This window comes from Oryctolagus cuniculus, chromosome 7 (genome assembly GCF_964237555.1).
Source record: "Oryctolagus cuniculus chromosome 7, mOryCun1.1, whole genome shotgun sequence".
Taxonomy (NCBI): domain Eukaryota; kingdom Metazoa; phylum Chordata; class Mammalia; order Lagomorpha; family Leporidae; genus Oryctolagus; species Oryctolagus cuniculus.
The window spans coordinates 111,221,189-111,248,408 of NC_091438.1; the positions used below are offsets into that span (position 1 = coordinate 111,221,189).

General features: G+C 42.1%; 2 long non-coding RNA genes across 2 annotated transcripts in view; one reads left to right on the forward strand and one right to left on the reverse strand.

The window, feature by feature from the left end:
• Positions 1-5,683: 5,683 nt before the first annotated feature.
• Positions 5,684-26,104, forward strand: LOC127493609 (uncharacterized). Its single transcript, XR_011390681.1, has 6 exons — positions 5,684-6,687; positions 6,961-7,037; positions 9,790-13,005; positions 24,094-24,202; positions 25,617-25,715; positions 25,874-26,104. It is a non-coding gene; the product is annotated as an uncharacterized lncRNA (long non-coding RNA).
• LOC127493610 (uncharacterized) overlaps positions 19,999-27,220 on the reverse strand; it is a 62,561-nt gene continuing 55,339 nt past the window's right edge. The window contains exons 3-4 of the long non-coding RNA XR_007924055.2: positions 22,588-22,722; positions 19,999-20,371 (exon numbers count right to left, since the gene is read on the reverse strand). This is a non-coding gene — a long non-coding RNA (uncharacterized lncRNA). The remainder of the gene's footprint in view (positions 20,372-22,587; positions 22,723-27,220) is intronic.

The following is a 27,220-nucleotide window of genomic DNA, read 5'->3' on the forward strand; positions in this document are numbered from 1 at the left end:
TAAGGCTCAGATGGGACAAGAGGTGCCCAATGAATAGGGGTAATTCACTTTCCATATATTTTTTAAATATCTATTTACTTAAAACTCATAGTTACAAAGAGAGGAAAGGAGGGAAGGTAGGGGGGCAGAGAGAGAGAGAGAGAGAGAGAGAGAGATCTTCCATCTGCTGGTTTACTCCCCAGATGGCTGTAACAATCAGGACTGGGCCAGGCTGAAGCCAGGAGCCAGGAGCTTCATCCAGGTCTTCCGCATGGGGGACAGGGGCCCAAGTACTTGGGCCATCTTCTGCTGCTTTTCCCAGGCCATTAGCAGGGAGCTGGAATGGAAGTAGACCATCCAGGAGGTCAGCTGGTGCCCACAGGGAATACCAACATCTCAAGTGGCAGCTTTACCCACTATGCCACAACGCCAGCCCCTGTACTTTCTTTTAAACATATTTTACCTTGAGAATCAACACATATTGCTTCTTAAACCCAATATGCTCTTTCCACTAAAGGGGACCAATTACCGCAATTGGTGGTACTTGCTTATTTGCTTTTCTTCACCAACTGCTTGAGGAAGCCTAAATACAGTGATTTTATGTTACCTGTTTTTTAAGTTTCTATAAATGGACTTGGCAAGTGTACATTATTTTGTGTGTGGTTTCAGTTGTGTGACTTGTTCATGTGGTGGATAATAATGGAGGCCTGTTTTTTATTACTGCTTTATAGTCGTCCAATGTCTATGAGTATTCCAAAACTATTTTATCCATTACCCTGTTGAGGGATGCTAGGACTGTTTCTAGTTTGGGATTATGAATAGTATGAATAATATCACTATGCTATGCTTATATAATATGCTGCCTCTGCACATGCTTTTCTTTAGGGCAGAGATTGGTAAACTTCCTATGTAAAGGTCCCGATAGCAAATATTTTAGGCTTTGCAGACAAAAGGTGTTTGTCACAACTTCTTAAATCTGTCTGTGAGGAGGCACACATAGACTCTTGTTTTGCACTTCAAGACACATTTTAATGCTATAAGTGATCTATCAATACTTTTATTATCTTTGTCGTGCATATCGATAGGAGCGAGAGTGCCAATAGACACATATCATAGGCACCCAATCCCATTTTTCTTACAAATATTAATTACCCCATATTTCTCAAATGCCTGATACACTAAACCATCTAGTAAAATCCCCTCCTCTGATACACATTCCCATCCAGCAACCAGGAGAGGGTCAACATGTGGCTCATTGTGTGGCACCAAGGGCTCTCTGCTTTCCACTTGCCCCACTAACAGGATCCTTCTTGACAGTTGGCCAATGAATGGTCCATCTCCCTCAATTCAACTTATAACCTGCTCCTTTGGACCAGTTCTGGCACCAGTTGACACAGGTTGGATTGTGTGGAAGCAGACATTGAAAAGCAGGGCATTTATTAGGGCACAACACTTGTGGAGGGCAGAGCCAGAAAGATGTCCAACTGTGATACAGGCTTGAGAAAGCCTTGCCCATCTCCACACTATACTCCAGAGCATATTTATCTATTATCCCACGCTGGGACAAAGGAACTGGGCCTCTATAGCCCAAGGGTTCATGTACCAGATATGGGTTAGCCCAGGAAGGATCACGACCTTGGGCAAGGTGACTCTAAGCCATTGGGGCAAAAAGTCATATCTTGAAGCATCTCCATGTCCACCCCAATGAGGAGCTCAATATCTATCATTTTATCCCCTCTCTCACCTCCATTTCTTCCATGCTCTTCATCACTGAGGTGGATTTACTACTCACCCATGCATCTGGAAGCGAATCTTTTTCTTATCCCTCGAAATGATCTTATCTCCACATTTTAATAGTTTCGTGTCATGGGCATTTCTCTAATCAATCCCTTCCTCTGCATATCTACCTCCAGAGCTCCAAGCCTTAGTGTTTCTCTCCTAGAATATTGCAAAAGGCTTCTAACTTCTATCCTAGCCTTCAGTCCCTATGCCCAATGCAGCTTCATTAAGCAGCTGGAGTAAGCTTTCTAAATATAAATCTGACCTCATTGCTTAAAAACTAATGACTTGGCTGGTGCCGTGGCTCACTAGGCTAATCCTCCACCTGCGGCGCCGGCACACCGGGTTGTAGTCCTGGTCGGGGCACCGGATTCTGTCCCAGTTGCCCCTCTTCCAGGCCAGCTCTCTGCTGTGGCCCGGGAGTGCAGTGGAGGATGGCCCAAGTGCTTGGGCCCTGCACCCGCATGGGAGACCAGGGGAAGCACCTGGCCCCTGGCTTAGGATCGGCGCGGCACGCCGGTCGCAGCGGCCATTGTGGGGTGAACCAACGGAAAAGGAAGACCTCTCTCTCTCTCTTTCTCTCTCTCTCTCTCTTTCTCTCAGTGTCCACTCTGCCTGTCAAAAAACAAAACAAAAACAAAAACTAATGACTTGCCATATATTCACTCCATCGTGAATTCATTCACTCAAAGAGAATTTCTCAGGTCAAATACTTTGTAATCAAAAAGACTCTTCTCCGCCTCACAACTATCAAGCACTATGAGTGCCAGCTTCAGAATATATTGTGAATCCTAGCACTTTCTGACACTTCAACTTCTGGTCCAAAGCCTCATTCTGCCTTATGGCAGCAATGAAATGGCCTTGCAACTGGTCTTACTATTTCTCTATTGCCTCTCTAATGCATTTCCTAACCAGGTAGCCAGAATAAATTTTTAAATGTTGATTGGAGCATGTTTCTATAGAAAATGAAATATACCAACAATTTGATAATCTTGGAGAAGAATATTCCAGGTAAAGAGAAGAGCAAGTATACAAAAGATGCATGCTAAGAGCAAAGCTGGAGCATCTGAGTAACAGGAGGTAGGTCAGAATGATTGTGTCATAGTGAGCAAGGGGGTTTATGGAGGGATGGGATCAGGAAGACCTTGCAGCTCTTCCTCCTGGGACTCCCTTCTCCCACCCTCAAGTTGCTATCCAGTTTCTGGCTCTCATGGTGTATAAACAAGGGAAGGGAGGAGAGATGAAGAGTAGATAAAGCCTTAGTTGAATGGTTGTGTACTAGGCTGGCCCCATGTTCTCTGGTCCTGGAAGATATTAAAAGGTGTCCCTTTCTCCAAAGAGGTGAGTACCAGGGCTCTTCTGGCAGTTCCTGGTTGAGCCTTCCAACTGCAACTCCAATGCACATTTGAAAAAAAGATTCATTCATTTGTTTGGAAGTCAGAGTTACAGAGAGGGAAGGAGAGACAAAGAGAAAGAGACAGATCTTTCATCCACTGGTTCACTCCCCCAGATGACCACATTGGCCAGGGCTGGGTCAAGCTGAAGCCAGGGGCTTCAACCTGACACCCATGAGGGTGTCAGGGCCCCAAGCACTTGTGACATCTTCCACTGCTTTCCCAGATCATTAGGAGGCAGTAGGATTGGAAGTGGAGCACCCAGGCCATGAACCGATGCCCACGTAGGATGCTGCCCTCATAGGCAGTAGCTTTACCTGCTATGCCATAATGCTGGCCCTGAATGCACATTTTCTATTCACCTGACTCATTTCTTTCCTGCAGACTCTGCCTCTACAGGGTCTGCTTCCCATGGATTCACACTGTCAGCAGTGCCCTAACTTAGCTGGTTCAGTTGAACAGCACTTAGAAGGCCTGCAGTTCAGCTCTCTTTGCCATTGCCCATGTCTTGTCAATGTGAAGTAGTCATCTCTTGTTGCCTTGGTTCTTCTGGACTGCTATAACAAAATACCATAGACTGGATGACTTATAAACTTTTTCTCACAATTCTGGGGGCTGGGAAGTCCAAGATCATGGCAGTGGCAGATTCAGGGTCTGGTAAGGGCCAGCATCTAGGTTGTAGACTGCCTACTTCTCGCTAGAACTTCCCAGGAAGAAAGGGTGAGGGAATCTCCCTGGAGTCTCTTCAATAAAGGAACTAATCCCGTTCATAAGGGCTCTATCTTCATGACCTAATGAGGGTTAATATTTAAACATATTTAAACATGTGTATTTTTAGGAGACACAAATATTCAGTCAATTGCACTTGTCTCATCCAACTAAGAATATGCAGGATGTAACTCAGCAGGTTTCTCCCCACTCCACCATCAAAGTGGCCACTTATCCCACTGTTTAGCTTCTGGATTTCCCAAATAGATTCAGTATCCAGGCTGTGGTGAGATCTTCCAACATGCCACCCTCTCCATGTGGTCCTATGGAAATTCCCTTCACTTGGCTTGACGTGAATTTGGTAAATCTGTCCACTGCCAGTTCCCCATCTCTCGCCCACTCACATACACACTCTTTTACAGGGAGATGCAGCAGCTAAAGCACTGTTCAAAAAGCTACACATGCCAGTTAGGAGAGGAGAAGGCTGTTAATATTATGGTCACTGAGTACGCTTTCTACTTAGTTGTTTCAAGGTTAGAAACAATCACTTATCCAATTAGTGGGGACCTGAGACAGTGATGGCTCTCTCCTAAAATAAATAAAAAGGATGATGCTGGAAAAAAGAATTCTGACCCAATTTAAGAAAGATGCTATTAAAGTAATGAGTCAGTGTTTCAAATGACACGTCTAGGAGTTGCTCTGGCCTGTCACACAGCTTTTCTTCCTGAGCGTGAGACCTCTGACACAGGCCACCAGAAGACAGAAATGCAAAAGTGGAGAGGCCCCTGCCCACAGTGACCTCTATCTTAGGATTTCGTACTCACCAAGAAACTTCCTTGTTAGAAAAGCATTAGATGGAAGAATCTAGAGGTTACTCAGGCAGTAGTTACTATTTTTCCCCTGTTGTAATAAAGAACATTTATTTACTCAACAAATATTTGTTTGAGCAGTCCCATGGGTAAAGAGTGAAAGGGAAAACAGTAAAGAATACACTAAGAGGGGGCTTATAGTCTGGTGGTAGTTAGAAAAGAATATTGATTTTAGTGTTATCTGGCTATATGAATTATCCAAAGGAAACACTTAAAGAAGTCTGTCCCATCATCTGTAATATTTTGCAGAGAAATTTGCTTGAGGAATAGTGACTTTGCCTCTTAACAGATGGGCTAGCAAACATTAGGAATTATAAAAGCGGTGAAAAGTTGGAGCGAAACCAGGAAGAAATGGATAGAAATCATTAACAACTAGTATTAGACTTTAATAATAATGTCATAAACTATATTGTATACAATAATAATTTTACAAGTAACATTTATTGAAAACTTACTATATGTCAAACCCTATGCCAAGCACTGTTGTGGATTATCTTATTTAACTTTCATAACAACACTTAGATAACTGTAACATTTCCCTATTTTATAGTCCTGGAATTTGAGGTGGCAGAGTCAGATTTGAAAATGGCAGTCAGATGCTTAACTACTGCTTCATGCAATCGGGGAGTGAAAATGCAGTGCACAAATACTCTCAGCCATAAATCATCGATTGGACTCAGCTGTAAATGGTATCCATCCTCAGGGTACTAGTGCAGATAGCTCAAGTTATTTGGTCACAAAGAAAGGCTTCCGGTGCTCAACTCAATTTTGTGATTTGTCATGTGTGTAAATGATAGGAATCTACCAGATTTTCTCCTAAAACATATTTGTTCCATATTATCAGCCTCGCCTGCTTTGTGTTTGAAAATCAGTGACATGGCGTTGTAAACTTTCCTCTTACTTGCCCTAAGAGAAATCGTACTGCAAGAAGTAAGATGTGTGAAAGTAGTGGACTTCAGGGAATTGTCTAAGCATCTGGGAATATCAAAGCCTTCATGAGGTAGTCTCACTGCCTGTGGGAAACGCACTGCGCCCCGTACAAAGGAGTCTCCCTTGCTAAGGAGACCTGAGATCCTGTCTAAGAACATTCTTTTGACTCTGGTGATCTCTCCACTGTGTTGTCCTGGAGATTCAGTAAACCTCTCTGGAGCAAGTGCTAGGCACTTGACCACCTGGAGTAGAATTCCAGGGATATCTGCTGGAAAAGAAGCTGAGGACCTCATGCTGGGAGACAAGTCTCCCAAGTTGAGTTAGGTCTTTGGAAAACAACTGGATTTGGTATTGGTCTTTATTACAGTTTCCACAGACTGAGAAAATTGTTTATAAAACAAAAGCCGCACACAATTTGGTATGGTAACATTTTTTAGAATTTTGTTTTTGCACAGCGGAAACCAAGGCCAATGCGGTCATGGTAGAAATGGAGCCAATTCTGTTACCCCAAAGCACCTCTCCTAAAACACTAAGCTGAGTAAGCCAGGCCTGACCTTGCCAGGAACAGCCGGCATTGTTTGGCTCTATGGAGAGACTTCCGGGACGAAGAGCTCCGAACAACCACAGCAAGGCCCCACATCGTGCAACAGCACGCACGCGGCACACCCAGCCTCAGATCTCTCACCCTTTCCGGAGCCGGAAAGCCTACCAGTGCTCCTCCCTTCTTCCACTCTGGTGAGAGGGAATCACAGTTATTGTTTCCAGGACAATATGTCGGCACACACAGCTCTCGCCATTCCTTTCTACCAGTGAGACATCCCAGGCAAATGGAGACACCTCTCTTGTTTGCAGTTCTCCGGTTCACAGGCAGTGTAAGGCGCCAAATGAAACATCCAAGTTTCCTGATCCGCACTTTGAGCCAGATCATGTGAAGACTAAAGAAAATCTATGTTTGCTGGCTTCGGGAACAGGACTGACCGACTACTTTTTCATCACAAAGGAAGTGTTACGAAAAAGGCTAATACATGGTGAGAAAGCAAAACCAAGTAGGAAATTGATTAAACTTTGGGGATTGGGAGACTTCCTACTGGCTGTATCTACATTTTCCATGTGGCTGGAATAATTTATTTTCCTTCTTCCTGTCATTCTGAAGCTACTACAGCAAAAACTTTTTGGGAAAGTTCTCATATTTTGGAGGCTACTGTTCTTTAGAAAATGTATGGATAGTTTTTACACGTATGTTCTCCCAGTAAAATAAAAAAAAAGTTTTATACTTCATTTGTACATCTGTGCTTTCCTAGGAACATGATAAAAACTTTTGTACTTCATCCATTTGATTCACTCAGTGGTTTGGTGACTCAAAACTGATCAAGAACCGGTAAGTGTCCTGCCTTAAAGCTTGCGTGCTGTAAGTGGGGGGAAATAGACAACAAATTAGTAAATTTGGAAATACATAACTGAGAGGTGAACCTTTGATGCTGCAGTAAAAGATGTCCTCGTCCTGTATCTGACTGCCCAAGTGTTCAAGTTCTAGCTCAGTTCCCAACTGCAACTTCCTGCTGATGCACACTCTGGGAAGTAACTGGTGATGGCTCAAGTGGTTGAGTCGCTGCCACCCATGTGGGAGAACCAGGCTGAGTTTCTGGGTCCTGGATTCAGCCGTGCCCAGCCCTGGCTGTTGCAGGCATTTGTGGAGTGAACCAAGAGATGAGCAATCTCTCTCTCTCTCTCTTGCTCTCGCTCTCTACCTTTCAAACAAGTTAAATAAATAAATAAATAATTTAAATGGAAATATATAACTTAATTTCCAACATGATAATGCTTTAAAGTAAAATAAAGCATTATGTTAAGATAAGGAAATGGAAAATTAATAGGCAAGATGGGCAGAGAAGACCGTGTAGGAGAAGAGACTTCAACAGAAGGACTAAGGAGTGAGCCATGTGTGGTTCTAAAAGAAGGCAAAGGTTCCAGGCAAGGCCAGTGGCTCAAGGTGAGTCCTGGAGCTGGATGTGACTGAGGTTGGAAAGGTAGGCATAGATCAAGACATGTAGGCATCTGTTCATCGTCACAAGGAATTTAGATTTTATTCCAAGTATCACAGGAATCCTTGAGGGTCTCTGTTGTCAGATTAGTCTCTACTTTAAGAGGGAGAAGGAATTTCATTTCATATATATATCAGCTGGCTTCTGTGCTAACACAGTTGTGAGATCTATCTGCAAATAAGGGAATAAGAAAATAACATGAACAACCAGAAAAAAGTGAAGTGAGGAAAGTTCCAGAAGACAGGGGAAAATCTAAGGTAATAAGAACGCGAATTACAAATATTGGTGGAGTGCTTGCTGTGTGCTCGGTACTATTCATGTTATTATTTCTTAAGGACTCATTTCCTTGTTTTTTATTAGTATACCCTGAGGTCATAAAAGCAAAGTAATGCTGCAGTGCAGAAAGTGAGTAAGCAGAGAAGCCAGGATTTGAATCTAGATTTTTCTGATCTCAAAGCATAAAGTTTAGCGACTCAGAGGATGCAGCTGACAAGACATAACAAGACAAGCAACTGTGTTCTCCAATATTTCCTGGAAATAACAGTGGACTCTGAGTTTGGGTAACTCAATACGTCAGCTTCTGCTCCTGGGAATAGGGTAATATAGCTATAGGACTTGGATCAGATTGGTTGTAGATACATACACAGAAATTAAAGAAGGATGGCATTATATTAAACTCTTTAAAAAAGCAATTCCAAAACACTGCCAGGAAAACATTCAACAGACTTCTTTTTCTTTCATAAAGCATGTTAGAATCTGTCATAATCGTGTCTTACTTGTTTGTTTTTCATTTAGTCCTGCCCAAATGAACTACCCCTGCACTGCAATTGTCTTAACTGCAAAAACCACCCATGTCTGTTCACCAGGCATCTTCAGAGCCTAGCTCGGCATCTCAAACACAGTGGGGACTCAGTTCATATTTGTCGAATGTCATTTCATTTCTTTGCAATGCTTGCCTTAGCTGCTATGTACCACTGCAGACAGCAGGCAGAGATGGCGGGGAATGTAACAAACATCTGGGGTGTTTTGCAATTCATGGCTGACCCATGCTGACCCTTGATTTAATTAAATCTTTCACTTGTGAATGAATCATTTCTTCCATTAATTAAAATAGGATACACATATGTCTCTGTAAAGTATGTGTCAAAAGAAAGCATTCCACCTAAAATATACAGGAGGTGCTGCCCACCACCGTGAGCCATCCATCATCATCTGCTAAAAAGATCGGCCCTGGAATTAGAACCAGCACAATCATCTCTTCTGCCCTCAAAAATATGAGTTGCGGCTTCTCAGCCAATCTGTCAGCTCTGGTGTTAATATAAGGAGTCAGCCTCGTGTGAAGCCGTGAGAGAGCCGTTTATTTTGGAGGGCAGAGCGTGCAGCCCCAGCACTCCAGGACAGCCATCATCGCTAATAGCTGCATGGAGCCCGTGCTCTCTGGAGACTTGTATCTTGACTATGAGACCTGGGAGGCAGCAGGGATTGTGCCATCACAAGACTCACCTTCGCTCCTCCAGTCCCCCCCAAAGTCAAAATGAAACCAGCAAGAATTGATGGTACTGTAGAAGGGGACAAAGCAAGTGTGTGTCCCCGTCGACCCTACAGCCGCCCCCGGAAGAAAGAGCATGCCAACAGCTATTGGCAGCCTTGGCCTGTAGGAAACAGAGTGCATGTCCATGGATCATTCAGAGTAAACCATCCTCTGCCCAAAGTCCAGAGGTCTCAATGAAGCCCCTTAACACGTTTAAGAATCACCACTGGGGATTCTCCGGGCAAGATGGAAAGGAAGGAGGGAGAGAGCATGGAGTAACGCAGCTTCAAAGCGCCTCAGGTCTGCTAAAACCACGTTTTAAGCTTCCTGCGTGGTTTCACACACAGTAATTTTGGGAAAAGCAGGAATTGTGAGGCCTGTTCTCCGAGTGAAGTGTCAGGCTCCGTGGGAGCAGGAATGCGGAACACTCCCCTTGTGTGTTTATGAGATTGTTTCAAAGGAGGCCAAGTGATTGCTAAACCAGTCGTGGCAATTCAAAGTGTTTCATTACTGTCCTTTTATGTTGAATACTGACGGCCCTTTTATTTTTCCTGCAGATGAATCTTGTAAGGCAGGCTCAAGAGCACTGCAGGAATGACTGGGGCCCCTGAGATCGCTGGGATCCCTTCCGGTGGTGGAACGGAGGACTTGCAAAGATAAAGTGGCTTGGCCTGGGCCACGTGGCAGGTGTACAGCAGAGCCAAGCACCCCCCAACCCTACCTCCCGTCTCAGGGTCCTGGGTGCTTTCCCCTGGAAAGATACCTGGTGTGTTTCCTGAGCACACCGCTGGGCGCATGCCAGGGGGTTGGAGCATGGGTTGATTCCAGCAGTGATTCGGAATCGCTTGATGATGCTTGTAAGTACTGAGGAATAACTTAATAGCTTCTTCTGTTCTTTGCGTTTAAGTCATTTGGGTTATTTCAGGGGTTTGACTCAGTTACTATTATTTTTATATGTCCTGGTACTTCTCTCCCGCCTTCGACAACTGTCCAGTACTCAGTATGTTATCTTCCAGGTCAAGGTAGGAACTCTTCTAACTGAAAAGAGATACTTACATAGGAGAGTTCACATGTAGTAGAACTGGACAAGAATGTTAGAGAAATCGTTGTTCATGTGGTGGGTGGAGGACACTCCTGTGTCAATTTGCTCTGGGACCAATGCCACCTTTTATATTTAAAAGCTATTTGGTCCAACATCTTTTCTTTTTTTTAAATCATTGAATCTCTTTTTTATTTCTTTGTAAAAGGGAATAATAGCACCAAATTTATAGGATTGTTATGAGGATACATTTAAAAATTTGAATTTGGGGTCAGCGTTTTGATATAGTAGATGAAGCCACAGCATGCGAAGCCAGTGTCCCATATGGGCACCAGTTTGAGTCCCAGCTGCTCCACTTCTAATGCATCTCCCTGCTAATGCACCTGGGAAAACAGCAGAAGATGGCCCAAGCCCTTGGCCCCTGCATCCACGTGGGAGACCTGGAAGAACCAGCAGATGAAAAATCTCTCTCTCTCTCTGTCTCTGTCTCTTCCTCTCTGTTTGTAAATCCGACCTTCAAATAAGTAAATAAACCTTTCAAAAAATTGAAGTTACTCTTGGAGATCTCATTTATCTGTGTAATGTAATGAAAGATACACATATGCAAATAATGCTAGAATATGAGCAATGAAAAAATGACACCGATGCATTTGCTTTATATTGATCCTAGCTCTGATGATAGGTCATTTTTTTGTTTCTAAAGATTTATTTATTTGTTTGAAACTCAGAGTTACACAGAGAGAGGAGAGAGAGAGAGAGAGAGAGAGCTCTTCCATCCACTGGTTCAGTCCCCAATTGGCCACAACGCCGGAGCTGCACTGATCCAAAGCCAGGAGCCAGGAGCTTCTTCCTGGTCTCCCATGTGGGTGCAGGGGCCCAAGCACTTGGGTCATCTTCTACTGCTTTCCCAGGCCATAGCAGACAGCTGGATTGGAAGTGGAGCATCTGGGACTCGAACTGGTGCCCACACAGGATGCTGGCACTGCAGGTGGCGGCTTTACCTGTTATGCCACAGTGCTGGCCCCTTATGGTTTTTCATAAAATGCACTTCTATGAACCTTTGGAAGATCCCTTGTATTTGGCTGTATGGTTTCTTGCTTAAAAGCCTTCCATGAATTCCATGGCCTACAGGATAAAGCAGTACGATCTGGTCTCAACCCATTATTATACAGCCTCATTTCTACCAGCATCATCTCCACACCGTCCATTCCACCCAGGCAGGATGGCCCAGCATCCCCTCAGCAGCCATGTACTTGGCCTGAAGTCTTCTTCCTCCACGTTATCACCTCCTGAATTCCTAGTCATCCATCAAGGCTCAGCTACAATTTCACCTCTTCAACGAAGCCTTTCCTTACTTCACTCCTTTGCTGATAAAACTCTCTGCTCTGAACTTTAATGCTACTTTATTCTTGTCTCACATACAGCATTCACCTCATTCAATTAAATTTGGTTGTACATATGTCTGTCTTCAGCCTAAACCTAGTTTAGCAGACATTGAAAGTCACTCTGTCTCCACGCCTGAGGCTTTTTTCTCCATTGAGTTTCTTTCTTTCTTTTTTTTTTTAACATTTATTTATTTATTTGAAAGTCTGAGTTACACAGAGAGAGGAGAGACAGAGAGAGAGAGAGAGAGGTCTTCCATTTTCTGGTTCACTCCCCAGATGACCTCAACGGCCGGAGCTGCGCTGATCGGAAGCCAGGAGCCAGGAGCTTCCTCCAGGTCTCCCACATGGGTGTAGGGGCCCAAGGACCTGTGCCATATTCTACTGCTTTCCCAGGCCACAGCAGAGAGCTGGATTGGAAGAGGAGCAGCTGGGACTAGAACCGGTGCCCATATGGGATGCTGGCGCTTCAGTCCAGGGTGTTAAGCCTCTGCGTCACAGCGCCGGCCCCTCCGTTGAGTTTCAATAGTCCCTAAAATTATTTTTAACCAGGGTTCTGGGATGCCCCTCTAAACCCTTTAGAGTTGACACCAGAGTAAAACCTGCTTGCTAATCCATGGCTCAGCAATGAGCGCCTTGAGTGCAGGGATCGTGTGTTATGATTCCTCTCTCTTTTTGGAAGTTAATTAAACTGAAAGGGACACACAGGGAGAAAACCACCCCTCCCTGTCTGGTGATTCACTCACGAAATGCCCTGGTTGACAACAGTCAACCAGGACTTGGCCAGGCCAAAGCTGGGAGCCAAGAACTCAATCCATGTCTCCCGCAAGAGCGGCAAGGACACAAATACTTGTAATATTCGTGTCATCATCATCTGCTGCCCTCTAGGATGTGCGTTTGCAGGAAACTGAGTCGCAAGCCAAGGAGTCAAGACTCAAACTCAGGGACTCGATATGGCATGCAGGCAGCCCGAGAGGCATCTGAGCCCCTGCACCACATGCTGACCCCATGTCGTATCTCTTTGCCACCAGCACCTGATGCAAGAACTGGTACTTAATAAATATTTGTTAAATACATGAATGGCAACGTATGGCAGCACTGAGCTATTAAGTGTGAGCTAAGGAATAATTCTGGATTCTGAGAGTATGGAGTCAGATCTAGACCCCCGGTCTTGACATCACATTTCATCCTCTAGATGCTGGGAAGTGTAGACTTTTGTATTAAAGGCAGCTCAGATCTCAGGAATTGTTGCAAAGTGCTTGTGTTCGGGCTGCTAACCAGACGGCTTCTCAACAACAAATGGTCATCGCTCACAGCTCTGGAGGCTGCGAAGTCCAGGAAAACAGCGTCTGGTGAGTCCCCACTCACTGGTCCATGTTCTCACGTCATGGAGGGGTTGAATGAGCTCCCCTGGCCTCTTTCTCTAAGGGCACCAATCCCACTTATAAAGGTTCTGCTCTCATGACCCCGTCTCCTTCTAAAGGGTGTTAATCCTTGATCAGACCAGATACATGGCTTGCAAGTATTTTTATGCCTTTCTGTGCATTGACTCTTTACCCTGTTGGTAGTGTTTTTTGATGAACAAAAATTTAAAATTTTCTTGAAGTCTGACTTGTTTTTTTCCCCACCTATTTGTTTGGCTTAATATCTAAGAAATTATGGCCAAGTCCTTGCAAAATCATGAAACTTTTATTTAATAAATATAAATTTCCAAAGTACAGCTTTTGGATTACAGTGGCTTTTCCTCCCCATAACTTCCCTGCCACCCACAACCCTCCCCTCTCCTGCTCCCTCTCCCATTCCATTCACATCAAGATTCATTTTCAATTATTTTTATACACAGAAGATCAATTTAGTATATATTAAGTAAAGATTTCAACAGTTTGCACCCACATAGAAACATGAAGTGTAAAGTACTGTTTGACTACTAGTTATAGCATTAATTCACATTGTACAGCACATTAAGGACAGAGATCCTACATGGGGAGTAAGTGCGCAGTGACTCCTGTTGTTGACTTAACAATTGACACTCTTGTTTATGGTATCAGTAATCACCTTAGGCTCTTGTTATGAGTTGTCAAGGTTATGGAAGCCTTTTGAGTTCGCCAACTCCGATCTTATTTAGACAAGGTCATAGTCAAAGTGGAAGTTCTCTCCTCCCTTCAGAGAAAGGTATCTCCTAATCATGAAATTTTACACTATATTTTCTCCTAAGAACTTTATTATTTTAGACCATATATAGAGGAATTTGATCCATTTGGCATTTTTTTTGTATATGGTGTTAAGTAAAGAGCCAAATTCATGTGGATATCCAATTTTTCTAGCTGTATTTGTTGAAATGACTGACTTTTTTCACCACCGAGTGATCTTGATATGATTGCCAAAAATCATTTCACCATATATGCAAGGGTTTATTTTGGTCTCTCTATGCAATTCCTTTGGTTTATATGTCTCTCAGTATTCCATTATCTCACTGTTTTGATTACAATAGTTTTATAGTAAGCTTTGAAATCAGGAAATATGAGTTTTCAGATTTGTTCTTTTTTGATATTTCTTTGGCTATCTGGAGTCCCTGGAGATTCCATCTGAATTTAAGGTGTGAATTCTTCCTGTTTCTGTAAAGCACATCATGGAAATCTTAATAGAGATTTCATTGCATGAATCTGTAGACTGCTTTTGGTAGTACTGACATTATAACAATATTAAGTTTTGCAGTCTGTGAACAGGGGATATACTCCCATTTATTATGTCTATTTTTTGCAGCAATATTCTACAGTTTTCATTCTATAGATCTTTCACCTGCATGTTAAGTTAATTCATAAATATTTGAATATTTTAAGTAATTATTTAACGTGTACATATTTTTATTTATTTGGAAGGCAGAGGTGTGGTAAGGAGAGAGAGATCTTGCTCTTCCATCCATTGGTTCATGCCCAAATGCCCTCAACAGCCAGGGCTGGGCCAGTTCAAAGTCAGGAGCCTGGAATTCTATGTTTCTCCCACGTGGGTGGCAGGGACCCAAGCACTTGAGCTGTAATATGCTGCCTCCAAGGACACATTAGCAAGAAGCTGGGTCAGAGGCAGAGGAGCCAGGACTCGAAACAGCACCTTATATGGGATGCAAGCATACCAAGTGGTAGCTTAAACCATTATGCTACAATACCTGCCCCAATATTTTTAATTAATTAATTAATTTATTTATTTATTTTAAGATTTTATTTTTTATTCATTTGAAAGACAAAATTACAGAGAGAGGTAGAGACAGAGAGAGAGGTCTTCCATCTGTTGGTTCACTCCCCAGATGGCTGCAACGGCCGGACCTGTGCCAATCCAAAGCCAGGAGCCAGGAGCTTCCTCCGGGTCTCCCACACAGGTGCAGGGGCCCCAAGAGCTTGGGCCATCTTCTACTGCTTTCCCAGGCCATAGCTGAGAGCTGGATCAGAAGAGGAGCAGCCAGGACTTGAACAGACGCTCATATGGGATGCTGGCACTTCAGGCCAGGGCGTTAACCCGCTGCGCCACGGCGCCGGCCCCTCAATATTTTATTTATTTTGATGTTATTGTAAGTGGAATTGTTTTAGTAACTTCCTTTTCAGATTGTTCATTATTTGTATACAGAAATACAAAATGGAGGGAATTGGAGATTATTTCAAAAGTGAAATAAGCCACACACTGATTAAACAAATTCCACATTTTCTTTCATATATGGAAGTTACTATCTATAAAGATACATGCAGTGCTTTACCGTTATCAATGAACAGTGACAGGAAGCTCAAGGCAGTGTTCCTCATCAAGAATTTCAGAGAATCAGTCGAAGAAAATGAAGAAAAGGCTGGCTGAAGAAAATCACTCTAAGCATCAGTTACCGGTTTCAGTTGACAATAACACATAACAGTTTACTACTGTCATTGTCCAGGCCTACAGATCATTTATGTTGTACTTTCAAATAAATAAAAAAGACATTTGTACATTCCTGATACTGGGAAAAAAGATACATATATAACATGAAATTTTGTGGATGTCAATGAATTATATCCCTTGCTTAACAATATACCCTTCTTTCTTCACTATATGATCGTTGTCAATAAATCCCATGTTATATGATATTAATGTCCCTACTTTCAAGGAAAATAGTATGCATGTGTATGTATATATTCACATATGAAAGCAGTGTGACAGAAATGTTGATAATTATTAAATCTTAAAAATAACAAATAAATACAATTTTAAAGAAGATTTATTTATTTTTTATTTGAAATAGTTACAGAGAGAGAGGGAGAGACAGATAGAGAAAGCCCTGCCATTTGCTGGTTCACTCCCAAGATGTCCATAACAGCCAGTGTTGGGCCAGACCAGAGGCACAAGCCAGGAACTTCATCCAGGTTTCCCGGATGGGTGGCAGGGGCCCAACACTTGGGCTTTCCCAGGCACCTTAGCAGGGAGTCGGATCAGAGAAGGAGGAGCTACAGCATGAACTGGCACCTTTATGGGATGCTGGCAATGCAGGAAACTTCTTTACCTGCTATGCCACAATGTGACTCCAATAAATACAATTTTTTAAAAAAGGTATACACTTGATCTTTGTGTGTTGGCTTTGTATCAGTTACTTTTGTATTTAACAACTGTGCTGAATTCATTCTAACAAATTTTGTGTGTGGAATCTTTGGGTTTTTCTATGTGTAAGAGTACTTCAAGAAGTTTGTGGAAAAACGGAATTAAGAGATGCTTATTTTGGTGCAAACTTTTAAAAAATCCATGTATAAATTTCAATAAATGAATTTTCCATAGACTTTTTGAAGTACCCTTGTATAAGATTTTATTATCTGCCCACCTGCTTTCAGTTTTTTTCTTTATAATTTGGATGCCTTTTATTTTTTCCCCTTGCTTAATTGCTTTGGTTAGAACTTCCATTGCTACATTGAATAGAAGTGACATGTGTAGGCCTACTTTCCTTTTCCCTGACCTTAAAGGCAAAGCTTTGGTCCTTCTAGTGCTGAGAATAATATTTGCCATGGGTTTTTCAAATATAGATTTTATTTTGTTGAGATGGGATTTTTTTCTATTCCTAGTTCGTTGAATGAATTTTATGAACAGTGCTGAACTGATGCTTTCCTGCATCAGTTGAGATGATCATGTGGGTTTTTCTCTCCCTCAAATCCATTAGTTTCTTAAGTTATATAAAAACAATATGTGAAGTTACAAACCAAAGTTTTAATAATGTTAGCTTTCCCACTTTTTTTTAAAGAAAAGATAAACTAATCTCTTTAATTATATAGAAAAAAGTGTTACGTTGTTTCATAATAATACTAACTTTTGTAATTGTCCTTATATTGATCTTTGTTGAGAACTTTATTTCTTCATGTAATTTCAAGTTACTGTCTAGTGTCCTTTCATTTCAGTCTGCAGGGCTCCCTTGAGTACTTCTAGCAGGGAATGTATAATGGTAATGAACTCCATTGGTTTTTACTTGTTTAGAAATGTCTTCCTTTCTCCCTTACTTTTGAAAGTCAGCTTTGCTGCCTTAAAGATTCTTGGTTAAAAGATTTTTTCTTTTTTTAAAAAATTATTTATTTCAGTGTATTTGAAATGAAAAGAGACAGGGACACAGAGAGATCAGCCATCTGTTGATTCATTCCCTAAATGCCTGCAATAGCTAAGCCTGGACCAGGACAAAGCCAGAAGACTGGATCTCAGGACAGTTTCCCATGTGGGTGTCAGAGACTCAGGTACTTGAGCCATCACCACTGTCTCCCAGGGTGTGGGTTAGCAGAAGCTGGATTGGTAGCAGACCTGGGACTCAAATCAGGCACTGCAGTACTGGATGTGGGTATCCCAAGTAGCTTCATACTCACCGCACCATTCACCCCCAACAGTTTTTCATTTAGTACATTGAATATATTAGCCCCTAACCTTCTGGCCTTTGTTCTAATAAGAAATCTGCTGATAATATTAATAAAATCCATGTATGGGCTAAGTCACTGTTCTCTTTCTGTTGTCAAGTTTCATTCTTTGTTTTTGCACTTTTTTTAAAAAAATTGTAATGTGTCTCTTTGAGGTAATATTACTTGGAGATCATTGAGTCTCTTGGATATTTATTTTTGCGTCTTCCATAAAATTTGGGAAAATTTCAGCCATTATTTATTCAAGTATTTTCTTTGTTTCACTTTCCCTCTGGAACTCCCCAGTGTATATGCTGATTGCTTGATGGTGTACCAGGGGTCTTTTAGGCTCTGCTCTTTTATTCTTGCTATTCCTCAGTGCACTAATTTCCATTGTCCTATCTAAATTCAAGTTGGTGATTCTTTCTTCTTCTTGTTCTATTCTGCCTTTTAATTTCCTAGTGACTTTTTCATTTCATTCACTGCAGTTTTCAGCTCCAAAATTTCTTTTTGGTTTCTTTTTAGGTTTTCTGTATCTTTGTTGATAGTTCCATTTTGTTCACACATTATTATTTTTTCTTTCTCCGTGTCTTCCTTTAGTTCTTTGTACATCTCCAACCTAGTTGCTTTTTTTTTAAACATCTTTTTTTTTTTTTTTAAGATTCATTTATTTATTACTGCCTTGAGCCTTGCTGGGAGGAGTGATTCAGTGGTTAAACCAGAGGGGCAAGGATGTGGCTGGGTCTCTGAGAAATCACTGGCTGGGTGGGGTTTCACACCCTCAGAGCTCTTTGGTTGCCCGGGGTGGGTCATTGCAGTGGGACCTGTGCTTACAGTGAGGAGAGTGAAGATCATTTGTGCAGTTCACATGCTGCTTATGAGTATTGAACATACTGGGGAGCTAACACCTGAGCACTGCTCAGCTTGGAGGAGAGGAGGTGGGAGGGGGATCATACCAACAGAGATGATCATCCCCCCCCCCCTTCTGTTAACAAAAGGAGATCTACTATACCCGACTTGGGTGTTATTCTGGATACTTGCCCCACCCCAGAGCACTGACCGGAGCTCCCTGGACACACCCACCACACACCTGTTGGTATGCACTGAAAGTGCAGACATTCTACTAACCACAGAGGCATAGCTCACAAATAAAGGCCATCAGGGAAAAAAAAAAAAAAAAAAAAAAACAAAAAAAAACAAAACATTAACTCTGCAAATGCCCAAAAATAAAAGCAGAAATTCAAAACACAAGAAGGGAGACACCATAACTCCTCCAAAGGAACACAGCAACATTTCAACATTAAAATGTGAAGATGAAGAAATTGATGAAATGCTGGAAGCAGAATTCAAAAAATTAAGCATAGGATTACTCAAAAGCAATCAGAAGCAAATTCACAAAATAAAGAAAAATCATACATAACATTAATGAAAATTTTTCCATGAAATTGAGATTTTTTTTTAAACTTTTATTTAATGCATATAAATTTCCAAAGTACGACTTATGGATTACAATGGCTTTCCCCCCATACCGTCCCTCCCACCCACAACCCTCCCCTTTCCCACTCCCTCTCCCCTTCCATTCACATCAAGATTCATTTTCGATTATCTTAATATACAGAAGATCAGCTTAGTATACATTAAGTATGGATTTCAACAGTTTGCTCCCACACAGAAACATAAAGTGAAAAATAATAGATGATTTTTTTAAATGATGATGAAATCAGAGCAGACCTATTGTCATGTTTAATCCCAGTGAGAGTCAAGTTGGGAATTGATAATTTCTTTTTTTTTTTTTTTTTACAGAGGATCAGTTTAGTATGCATTAAGTAAGGATTTCAACAGTTTGCACCCCCATAGAAACACAAAATGAAATATATTGTTTGAGTATCTGTTTTTATCTGAAATTGAGATTTTAAAGAGAAATCAAAACAAAATATCAGAAATGAAGAATTCAGTAGATCAAATCAAATAAAAAGTTCAGTGGAAAGCCTTAACAATAGACTTGGTAAGGCAGAAGAAAGAATATCCAAACCCAAACCAGAGAACAAATTTTTGGAAATCTTTCAATCAGAACAAAAAACAAAACAAAAAAAGAGAGAAAGAGAGAGAGAAATTAGAAAACTTAAAACTTAAAAACAGTGTTGGAGATTTATGGAATAGTATCAGATGACCCAACATATGGGTCTTAAGAGTTTATGAAGGTGTGGAAAGAGAATAGATTAGAAGCAGGATAATCATTAGTGAAATGATTACAGAAATGGGCAAAGGACTTAAACAGGCTTTTTTTCCCTTGTTTTATTTAGTTTATTTTCTTGTTTTATATTTTATCCCCCCCAAGAAACCTTTTATTTAAGGGATACAAACTTCATGCATTTCATAAGTACAACTTTGGGACTATAGTGATTCTTCCCACCATACTTGCCCTCCTACCCACTCTCCCACCCCCTTCCTCCTCCCTATCCCATTCCCAGTCCCATTCTCCACTCAGATACATTTTCTTTTCTTTTTTTTTCCCAAAGATTTAATATTTTTTATTTGAAAGTCAGGGTCACACAGAGGGAGGAGAGTCAGAAAGAGAGAGGTCTGCCATCCAATGTTTCACTCTCCAATTGGATGCAATGGCTGGAGCTGCGCCAGCTGAATCCAGGAGCCAGGAGCTTCCTCCAGGACTCCCACGCTGGTGCAGGGGCCCAAGGGCTTGGGCCGTCTTCTACTGCTTTCCCAGGCCATAGCAGAGAGCTGGATCAGAAGTGGAGCAGCGGAGTCTTTAACTGGTGCCCACATGAGATGCCGGTGCTTCAGGCCAGGGCATTAATCCACTGCGCCACAGCACCAGCCCCTAAGATACATTTTCAATTAACTTTATACACAGAAGAGTTACTCTATACTAAGTAAAGAGTTCAACAATTGGCATTTAAAAAATGTTCCTCAACTGTCAAGACAAGGGCTGTTCAAAGTCATTACATCTTTAAGTTAATTTCACTTTTTTTTTTTTTTTAGAAATTTAATTAACTTTAAAGAAGCACTCAAGAACGATACATCTTTTGTTAAGCACTTAGACATAATTATAATACAACTCTTTGAGAACAGAGGTCCTGCATGGAAAGTTGGTGCCCGGTGACTGTTAATTTAACAATTAACACTCTTACCTATGACGTCAGTGATCAACTGAGGCTCCTGACATGAGCTACCAAGGCTATGGAAGCCTTTTGAATCCACAAACTTAGTCAGTATTTAGGCAAGGCCATAAGTAACGTGGAAGCTCTCTTCTCCTTCAAAGAAAAGCACCTCCTTCTTTGATGACCATTTCTTTCTACTGGGGCCTCACCCACCAAGGTACTTCATGTAGGACATTTTTTCCCACAGTGTCTTGGCTTTCCATCAGGCATTTTTTTTAAAAGAGGAAATCCAAATAGTCAACAGACACATAAAAAAGTACTCAGGATTACTAGCCATCAGGGAAATGCAAATCGAAACCACAATGAGGTTTTACCTCACTCCAGTTAGAATGGCTTTCATACAGAAATCAACAAAAAACCAATGCTGTTGAGGATGTGGGGGAAAAGGTACCCAAAATGTAATATTTTATTGAGGAACAGTATATATTTTTTTTTTGCCATCCTGTTTGGAGCTTGGCCAACCCAAAGCCAGGAACCAGGAGCTTCTTCTAAGTCTCCAATTTGGGTGCAGGGGCCCAAGCACTTGGGCTGCATTCTACTGCTTTCCCAGGCCATTAGTAGGGAGTGGGTCTGAAGCATAGAAGCCGGGACTTGAATCAGCACCCATATGGGACGCTGGTGCCGCAGGCAGAGGATTAATCTACTATGCCACAGCACTGGCCCCCGACAGTTGTTTCCAAGTGTTGTCTAGCCATCAAGTCTCTTCCATACAGAATTTGTTTATTTATTTATTTTCCCATTTAAATAGGCTACACTTTCCTGTTTCTTTGTATGGCTTGTGATCTCTTAGTTGTTGAAAACTAAACATTTTAATCTAATAACATAACTCAGGAAATCAGATTATCCTCCTTCTCTAGCGTTTGCTTTTTGCTTTTTAAAAAACTTGCTTATCATTTTTTATTATTGTAAGCTGTCCTTGTGTCAATCACCAGCTTAAGGTGTAAACCTATGTTTTTCTTAAGTATTTTTCTGAGTCCATAGCTTTTCTTAGGCATACATAATTGCTTTCTAATTTTTCCCATATAGGCAGTTGTTTTTGAATGTACTAGTCTTTAATGTCTGGCTATCAAAAGAGGTAAAAGGTGAAATAAAAGGAGGGGGAGAGCACTGGCCCCTTAAATCCCCTGGAAGTCTCTTCATTTAAAAGAGGAGGAGATTGCGACAATGGAGGGAGCCACAACAAAAATGGCTTTCAGTCCCTTGGTCTGCTGCTCTGTGGGTATAAGCAGCATCCAGCGATGAGAGCATAGGTCTCTGAAATCTGGAATGGAAGGCAGTTTTTCCCTACTCTGACTCCCATCAGCTATGTTCAAGCTGCTGCAGGAGCACAAGCACAGCTTCCTGTCATGAGGCTTTGGGGGTTTGGGGCTTGTGGGATTGTAGTGCTAGTGTGCTAGAAGCTGAAACTGACTGCACCTCACCCCCAAGTCCTCCCCTATACCTTTCAATCCTTCAACAGACGCAAGTTCCAAAATAGTTGCCTCAGATGGATTCTGCATTTGTAATTGTCTAGATGGGAAGACAGATTGCTGGTGTTTGCTACTCTGCCATCTTCCCAGAATCATCCTAAACACAATTGTACCAGAGAAAAAAATCTGGCCTTATAATGTGAGTCAATAAGAAAGTAAGATTCATTTTATGGAAAGGACAGGTATTATTGTTCTTAATAATAGCAAACATTTCTTGTATCTTCCCCAAGTACCAGACACTATCTTAGCTGCTTCTATGCATTATTTTATCTGGTCCACACAACAGTGCTATGAAACTGGCACCGTGACTATCTACATTCTGAGGTGAAAACATTGAATCTCAGAAAAGTTGCTACACAACATTTCACCTCCAGTAAATAACAGAAGCGACATTCAAAGCAAGATACCTGCTGAACTTCAGAAGTTGTATTTTAAGTCATCATGTTATAGTATCTCATGAGAATCCATACTGCTCGCTCTATTCATGTTAGTCAGCTCTTCCCACAATAATGTGTGTAACACCTTCTTCAAAACTCCATGGCCTAAAACACAAAGGTATACATATCAATTGTGATTTAGTTTTGATTTGGTGAAGCTCAGCTCGGAGGTTTTGAGTTTATATTTGCTCTTTTTCTGTTTATTTTGTTGTCCAGGCTAAAGAAGAAGTAGCTAACCAAGGCATCAGTATCTCAAGGCAGATCACAGGGCACAAGGTCAAAATCAAAGGAAGCAAGCACATATAGAGCACATGCCATATCCACAAATATTGCATTGCCCAAAGCAAGTTGCATGGCCAGACTCAACACCAGCAGGGGAAGAAGATGAATGTCCATAGTGGGGAAAAAGAGAAGAGCAAATATGGACTATAACACAAAATATGACATTGTCCTTTTATCTCTTTGTTTATTTTATTTGAAAGGCAGATAGAAAGAGAGAAGGAGAAAGAGAGAGGGGAGGGGGAGAAAAACAACGAATCTTCTATCCGTTGGTTCACCCTCAGATGGCTGCAACAGCCAGAGCTGGGCCAAGGCAAAGCTAGGAGCCAGGAGTTTCCTCCGGGTCTCTCATGTGGGTAACAGGGGCCCAAGCACTTGGGCCATCCTCTGCTGCTTTCCTAGGCGCACTCGCATCAAACTGGATTAGAAGTGGAGCAGCCGAGACTGGAACCAGCGTCCATGTGGGTGCTGGCACTGCAGGAGGAGGCTTAACCTTCTGCATCACAACATCGGCCCCATGTTTGTTTTAAAGCCTAAGAAACTTATTCCTTTTCATTTAGGCAGGTATTATTTGACTTTGACCCCTTTGTAAATACACAAAACTCTGAAGCAACTTCTAAAGATTTCAACTCTCCTAGATCTTATTTCCTTGGGTACCGAGTACTAAATGTGGTGATTGAGCTCTTCAGAATGGTACCATTGTTGGTAGATCTCAATCCACACTACTCTTCACTTTGTTCCCTGCCAAGTTCATAGAGGTGTTTATATTTTTTAAAAATCCTGTAATAAAACTTTGATTTCCCCAAGAGCAATGTATTTTCAGAAACCCAGAAATTCTTGTGAACAACTCTTAAATAATCATAGAATAAGGTCAAAGAGTTTTACAATGGCCTTAAGAGGGCACTTAGTTCAAGCTTCTCATTTTACATGAGGAAACAGTTCCAATTTCAAACTTCCAATTATCATATGTAGTGGGCCACAGTATTTTTTTTTTTTGCTAAAAAAAGGAATGAGAAAAAAATTGGGGGTGACCTTTGGACTTCTTATTGTAACTGTAATTCTGTAATGGAGACCTGTTCAGCTTGTTTTTTATGAGAATCCTCATATGACCTGCTAACTTTATCACTATAACCAACTTCCCTGATTGCCTATGAAAACCAAAAATTAAATCTTTCCATTTCTTTTTGTAATCTTGAGGATCTTCTACATTGAGACGCAGCAGAACAAGTTGAGAGACATCTGGTCAGCAGCTCCAGCGCACTGAGGATGCCAAAGGCTGTTTTCCGGAGGGGAAAGGAAAAGAGAGGTATGAAGCCCAGCTTTCCAGAAAGAGAATTACAACCATTTTCCCAAATGAAAACATTTCAGCATCTAGCCAATATTTTCCTCTGCTAGAGCTGTAGAGTTAGAATGGAGAGAATGCTGTGAGTGAGGGTAGGAACAGAGATTGGGAAAAGTCTAGGGTAAAAAGTAGAATTCGTTGTACCAGTATCTATTGAACTTCCCATTTGCAAGCTGTATGCCTAGGCACTATGGTTTTAATATGAGCAAGACATGGAAAAACACTGTGCTAATAATGCTTCTGGTCTAGCCCAAACACGAAACTAAAGTGTCATTGAAGGAAAGGTGTGTGGTGTCATGGTCATGTGCAAGGGAGCAAAAGGGTAGAGTTTAGGACTTTACTGGAAGGGCACAAAGAAGGCTCTGAAGCAGGGGAATGACATTGAATAACTGGGTTTGCATTTTAAAAGGAACTCTGGCTATATTCTCAAGAATAAATTACAAGGGCTGGTGCTGTGGCTTAGCTGGTAAAGCTGCCTGCCTGCAGTGCCGGCATCCCATATGGGCGCTGGTTTGAGTCCTGGCTGCTCCACTTCCGATCTAGCTCTCCGCTGTGGCCTGGGAAAGCCGTAGAGGATGGTCCAAGTCCTTGGGCCCCTGCACCCACATGGGAGACCAAAGGAGGCTCCTGGCTCCTGGCTTTGGAGAGGCCCAGCTCTGGCCGTTGTGTCCATCTGGGGAGTGAACCAACAGATGGAAGACCTCTCTCTCTCTCTCTCTCTCTCTCTCTCTCTCTCTCTGTGTCTCTCTCTGCCTCTGCTTCTGCCTCTCTGTAACTCTGCCTTTTAAATGAATAAATAAATCCTTTAAAAAAGAGAATAAATTACAGAGGGGGAAAAGAGAGAACTGGGAGAATCTAAGAGAATGTCACAGGGGACAAAAAAATACAAATTTGGCTGCAAATCCAAATATTCAGTCAAGTCAGTGTAGGTGATTTAGCGTGAACAGCCCGTGAGTGTGTGCATTTGTGTGTGTGTGTGTAGTTGCATGTTCAGATATTAAAGAATCTTGAAGATCCTCTTTTTGATTAAATACATACAAAATATACACCATGACATTTTAATTACATAGCACAGTGAGGTGATTGCAATATTCAAGCAAGTTAACATACCCAGCTCCTCACATGGTTACCCGTTTGATGGCAATACTGACTGCGCCCATTGCTGGCCGTGTCGCTCACTACAGTCCTCGTGATGCACAGTAGCTTTCTAGACTCATTCATCCTACCGGCCTGCACGATTAAACCTGCCTCTCTGCAACTCCCTGCCCTTCCTCACTCCACTCCCCACTGCTCTACTCTCTGTTCTGTCTTTTGGACTCGACTCCACACGTCAGTGAGTGTGCAGCAGCTTTCCTTTGGTGTCTGGTTTAATTCACAGCTATCCAGGCTCAGCCGTGTTGTTCAAATGGGAGTCTCTGAAGGGCCTCTCTCATCCCTCAGCTCGCCCAGGACTCCCAGGAAGCTGCCCAGCTCTTAGGTGAGTGCTTTGAGATCTGAGAGTATCTCCTGGGCATGCTTGTTAAAAAAGAGCGGCAGGGCCGGGGCTGTGACACAGCGGGTTAAAGCCCTGGCCTGAAGCGCCAGCATCCCATATGGGTGCTGGTTCTAGTCCCAGCTGCTCCTCTTCTGATCCAGCTCTCTGCTGTGGCCTGGGATAGCAGCAGCAGAAGGCCCAAGTCCTTGGACCCCTGCACCCACATGGAAGACCTGGAAGAAGCTCCTGGCTCCTGGCTTCAGATTGGCGCAGCTCTGGCCATTGAGGCCATCTGGGGAGTGAACCAGCAGATGGAAACTTCTCTCTCTGTCTCTACCGCTCTCTGTAACTCTTTCATCAGATAAATAAAATAAATCTTAAAAAACACACAAGAGTGGCTTTGGAGTTGATGCTGTCAAATCGGTCACATACATTTAGTTCTTTCTTCCTAAAACCTATCGTCACAAAGACAAAGAGCATGTGGCAGGAGAAACAGCCAAGCCTTGAAAATGGAAAGGCTGTGAAAGACTGGGGGCTGGCCCAGCAGACCCAATCAGGCTGCTCATGGAGTCTGCAGTGCAGAGACTCCAAAAGCATTGTGGTTGACACCTACAGTAGTAAAGACACCCGGTGGTACCTGGTGCCTGTGGAAGCGAGAGTGAAGGTGGGCAGAAAGGATTTTGGGGGAAAGAGTTCTAGGAGCAGGTAGAATCTTAGCCACACCCCTACACATGGCCATACGACTCTGTCTCCACTACAGTGAATGAGAGAGGAGCTCTATTTTCTGGAGACAGTGACAATGGGATTTTGAATTGAAACTGCCAGGGAGAGTTGTGGTATGGGAGGAGTCGGTGATGAAAATAGAGAAATGAAAGGCATCTGGGTGGCCTGGTTGTGCATTTGGACCCCAGGCTTCTTCCCACACTCAGTTCCCAGAACACATCAGCCAGGCGTACTGTAGACCTCTTTATCTGCAGGGAATATATGCCAAGCCCCTCAGTGGATACCTGAGACCACAGCGGTACTGAATTCTATTGATACTGTGCTCTTTCCTGTACATAATACCTATGATAAAATTTGATCTATATATTGAGCACAGTAAAAGATGAACAATAATAAAATAGAACAATTATAAAAACATACTTATAATAAAAGGTATGTGACTGTGGTCCCCCCCCCCCAAATATCTTATTGTACTTTCCATTAAAGAAGACACTTAGTGACTTCTCTTTGGCATATCCAAATTGTCATCATCTCTACTCTTGCTCTTCAGGGTCATTATTGAATAAAATAAAGGTTATCTGAACAAAAGCACTGTGATACTACGATAGTTGATTTGAAAACAGAGAGCTTCCAAGTGGCTGATAGAGTAGCATATACAGTGTGAATACACTGCTCAAAGAGATGATCCAAGTCCTGGATGCTACGAGATTATTCAGAATTATGTGCAGTGGAAAACTTAAGGTTTGTTGATTTCTGGAATTTTTCCATTTAATATTTTCAGAACA